This window comes from Rhinopithecus bieti, unplaced genomic scaffold, assembly GCF_001698545.2.
Source record: "Rhinopithecus bieti isolate Rb0 unplaced genomic scaffold, ASM169854v2 scaffold_34943, whole genome shotgun sequence".
Taxonomy (NCBI): Eukaryota; Metazoa; Chordata; class Mammalia; order Primates; family Cercopithecidae; genus Rhinopithecus; species Rhinopithecus bieti.
Genome location: NW_016815584.1, coordinates 486911 through 492034, shown reverse-complemented (window position 1 = coordinate 492034; position 5124 = coordinate 486911). Strand labels below are relative to the sequence as shown.

Sequence of the window (5124 nt, the reverse complement as noted above, 5' to 3'; positions counted from 1 at the left end):
CTTGAACCTGGGTGGCAGAGGTTGCAGTGAGCTGAGATCGTGCCACTGGGCGACAGAGTGAAACTTTGTCTCAAAAAAAAAGAAAAAAAACCCAACTAAAAAACCAAAAAACGAAAAGAAGTTATAGAACTATTTACACACTGATAAACTGCATAAAATATTGGATAATTCATGCATATACAAAATATCAGAGCACAGAAGGAAGTAAACCCACTTTATTTTTGTCACACGTAAGATTCAAATAGTCAGTCTGAAGAAAAGCAATCATTTTTACTGTGTTCTAAGTTGCATGTTGATACACTTATTAAAATATTCCTGCATAATCACATTTGGTATTACTATTTCAAGTCAGATATAAAACTTCAAAATCTGCCATCCAGACAAAATGGGTAATCAGAAAGATTATCTCTGCCCTACCTCCCTAATCCCAGTAAGTATAAACTCAATTTTATGGCATGACTCCAAATCCTAGCTTGTGATGACAAATGCTAGGTCCGATTTCTTCATAATCCTTTTCGGGGTAGCATACTTGATAGAACTCAAGCACAGAAGCCAGCACCGATCCTCCAAACCAAGTTGTGTATTGCTCTCTGTGGTGTGTAATGACTTGTACATCAATAGCTTCTGGCTTCAATCTACTGCCACTTAATTCCTCACTTAAGGTCAGCCTGACATCTACAGTTCTTTTCATATCTCATTGCAAGTGATGTCCAAAGTCCCTGAACAGAGTTAAAACTCCCTAGACAAGAATATTCTTGTTGAGAGGATGTCTGACATCAATAGGACAATCCTGAATTACTTCATCTGCAACATCTGAGATGGGATGTATAAAGTCTGGATGAGAAAAGATTTCAGGTCCCAATAACCTCTCATATCCAATATCAGTGGAAAATTATTTATTTGATATGGCATTGATTCTTATATACTGTTTAAATCCGCTGTGACCCATCTGCACCTTACTTTTTAATTTATTTTTTAAATTATTTTTTAAATCTGAGCTAGCATAACTATAGTGCTCCTTTACTGCCTTAGTAGTTTCCAGGGATTGCTCTGGAGGGATTCCTACTTCTTGGTCTCTCAGTAGTTGCTGAATAAAATATGTTATAGCTCATCCTGCAATTGGAATGTGTTTAATACAGCTGCCAATCACATACCCTTCAGGCGCAGAAATGCCATGAGTGACACCGTTTCTACTTGTCTACATCTATTCTCCTATTTGTCTTGTGGTCCAGGATGTAGCTACGCAAGAACAACCTGCACAGCAATGTACAAACCTGAACATTGAAGGACTCAAACACTATTTCAGGAGTGTATTCCCTGCTTTCTGGAGTATTCAGTGGAGGCCCAGTCAAAAGAAAATAATAGTCTTCAGGTCCTGCCCTTAAATATTTAAAGATCACTTGCTCTATAAAGCTTTCCATCGAGTTCTAATCTTCAATTAGACCATGATGGATGGGCTTTTTGTTGTATATGTAGGTTTTCCAGTGCTTCATCACCAGTAAAGATGTCTAGGTCATCAGCATGTTTCATCATCCTCCTTTTGAACTTGATCACCCACTTTTGCTGAGTTATTGATGGCAGTACAGGAAGGGATGGTAAATGGAGATTCTTTATTTTGGACATATGCTGGTTTTGTATACCCGGTGCCACAGTCTGCTACATAGGCTATCAGCTGTCAGGCCACCTTTCCTCCTGTTACCCTGCTGCTGCTGCTGCAGCGGCTGCCACTTGCTCCATGCTGGTAGGGGCTGGAAATTGGCAGTGGGAGACGGGGCATCTGACCATCCACAACTGAGCTGCCTTCTCTGTGGGGGTGAGTGGGATGGGGATCTGGGAAGGCAAAGCAATAGCAAGAAAGCAGCAGGCTCGGTCAGCACTATCCGCCACCTAGCACTATCCACAACCCAGGCAGGCAGGCCATACCTCCCCTGTCCTGCTGTGGTGTCCTCATCCTCTCCCTACCCTCCTCCTCACTCCTGCTCCCATCCCACAACCTTGGTCCCCTCATGCTGCTTTTCCCCAGATAACCAAGATGCCCAGGTGCCCTAAATACTTTTGAAATGGTTAGAGTGTGCATCAGTCATTTTTACCTAGTGTGGCTCAGTTTAATCAGTTCCTTAGAAATGCTACTTGAGATCGTCCAGTAAGATGGAAGTCTTTTTAGTATGGATGAAAGGAAGAAGGGAAGGAAAAGAAAAGAACTGGGGAAGGGAGGGGGTTTCACTTGAAGTAGGTTTCAGAAAGGAAATTGTAAATTTTATGGGACCAGGTTTGTATGTGGCAGCCAGAGTGTGTGTGAGGAGGTATTTTATGAAGTGGGATATGAATAGGTGCAGGTTTATATATCTTTTTAAAAGTTGTTCACACCTTGGTCTACTTTCATGTTGAAGCTAGCTGAGTCCCTGCTGGCAACTCTGTTCCACAAAGTCATGCTGTATTCTACAAAAATATGTTTATTGGTGAAATTTGTAATGATACATATACCCCTAAGAGAGTAGTTATGTCTTATGGATTAAACTTACATATGAACCCAAGATCTCACAGCCTTAACAGCATCTCATTTCCACTGACAAGAATAATAAGGTTTTCCAGCTTAAGTGCTATACAAAACACACGTCCCTTAACTCTGGTTTCTATCTAACGTTATTTTATTTATGTCACAATTGGCAATTTAAACAAAAGTAGCTGCTCCAACCTTAATAAATTATTGTAGGTCTATGAATTGAGACTTCTGGTTCCTAAATGGTGACATAGAAGCAAGCTGAGGCCGGGCATGGTGGCTTATGCCTGTAATCCCAGCACTTTGGGAGGCCGAGGCGGGTGGATCACAAGGTCAGGAGTTCGAGACCAGCCTGGCCAACATGGTAAAACCCTGTCTCTACTAAAATACAAAAATTTGCTGGGTATGGTGGTGGCTGCCTGTAATCCCAGCTACTCAGGAGGCTGAGGCAAGAGAATTGTGTGAACCTGGAAGCGGAGGTTGCAGTGAGCCAGTGAGCCAAGATCATGCCATTGCACTCCAGCCTAGGCGACAGGGCAAGACTGAGTCTCAAAAAAAAAAAAAAAAAAAAAGAAAAAAGAGAAGCAAGCTGCCTTCATTCCTTCCCATAAAAAGCCAAAACTGAAACATGAGATGAGACTGTTCCTAGGGTCACAGAGAAATGAAAAAATTTTGAGCTGATGGTAAAAGAATTGGACTTACATATCTGCAATGCCCCTCCCCATAATCTGCCCAGCACCAAGTCCACAAAAATTTTCCCTTGGCTCACAATATTTACAATGAAAAAGGTGAGATTGAGGTGGACAACCTGCTTCCCTGCCATCTTGGGTTCCCTGGTGGGAGACCTGGTCCATAAGAAACATCAGGAGTGCCTGAAAAGATAAATATTTCTGAGGACAGCCAGAGACAAAGACAGGAAGTGGGACTACCATCCCCATCCCTGGAAACTGTGCTCTGTAACTGGGCCAAATCAGAGTGGCTGTTCAGCAGCACCGTGCTGAGGTTTGTTCCACACCCCCTGGGTATGTGCCCTTAACCAGCCTTCCCACATTACTGAGATATCTCCTTTAAGACTTCTTCAATTCAGAATAAGCGGCATTCTGATTGTTCACTAGAACTGAGGCAAACATGGACTTAAGATGTGATTTAGTACTGAAAAGGACACAGTGGCCTAGTGGGGAAAAAAAAAGCAAGAAAATCAACAGGTAAATTATAAACAATCTCTAAACAAATATATCCAGTGAAACCAAAACAAGCCAGACAGAGAAGACTAGAATAAATAAGTAATCCTTCAATGCAAAGACATAGATGTACATCCACAAGAAACTACAGCAATCAGGGAACATGACTCCTTAAACTCACAAAACAAGGAACCAGTGACTAACCCTAATAAGATGTCAATATGTGAACTCTCTGGCTAAGAATTCAAAATAACAGCTTTAAAGAAACTCGCTGAGGTCCAATACAGAAAAGGACCTCAGAAACTTACCAGAGAAATTTAACAAAGAGATTAAAATAATAAAAAAAAATTAAAACAGAGTTTTTTTAAAGTGAAAAATTCATTAGAGACTCTCAACAGCAGAATGGATCAATCAGAGGAAAGAATTAGTGACCTTTAAGACAGGTTATTTGCAAAAACATAGAGGAGAAAAAGGAGTAAAATGAAAAGGAATAAAGATCATGCACAATATACAGAAAGTTAGTTCAAAAGACCAAATCTTAGAATTATTGGTGTTCAAGAGGGAGTTGAGCAAGGGCAAAGGGTAGAAAGCTTGTTCAAAGAGCTAATAACAGAAAACATTCCAAAACTTGAGAAAGAGATAAATATCCAGGTATGGCAAGGTCAGAGAACACCATGTTACATACAGTGAGTTCTAAATTTCTCTTCAAAGAATCAAGTATGTCAGTATGTTCAGTTCTTCATTCTCCATTTTGAAGTTTAACTTCCTCATTCTCCTTGTCTCCTTGCCCCTAGTTTCAGTAAACAACCTTTTCCACCAGTTCTAATCAGTGGTTCACATCTATTCCCCTGGTCACCTGCTCTGTCCTGAGTCACCCCTGGTCACCTGCTCTGACCTGAGTCACCCCTGGTCACCTGCTCTGACCTGAGTCACCCCTGATCACCTGCTTGATCTGAGTCACCTTTAGTCACCTGTTCCTAACCCTCCTTCCCACCAAACTACTCACCCTCTCACCCTGGCTTGTACCCCTGCTCTTTAAAACAGTCAATCAGAATTAGCTTAGACTATGTGGTCCAACCTTATCCAATAGGGAAATGATACAGCAGTAGGGGCTACCTGCGTCAGGGATAAGAACCCCTTCCCCTCCCTTGTTAAAGTGTGCTCTCACCATTGCTCCATCCATGAGATGCCCTCTTCTATAGAAGTAAAATTGCCTTGCTGAGAAAATTTATGTTGGAGTGCTATTTCTTTTGTGGCACTGAAAATTTATTTCCAACAACCAAACAGATTTGAATTAAATAAGATTACTCCAAGGCATATAATAATCAAACTCTCAAAGGTCAAGGACAAAGAGAGGATCCTAAAAGCATCAAGAGAAAAGAAGCAAATAACATATAAAAGAGCTCTAATTCATCTGGTGACAAAGTTCTCCACAGAAACCAT

The 5124-nt window shown here is 41.1% G+C and overlaps 1 pseudogene; it reads right to left on the bottom strand.

Moving 5' to 3' along the window:
* Window positions 1–448: 448 nt before the first annotated feature.
* On the bottom strand, window positions 449–1421 carry LOC108516122 (actin-related protein 3-like; annotated as a pseudogene).
* Window positions 1422–5124: the final 3703 nt, after the last annotated feature.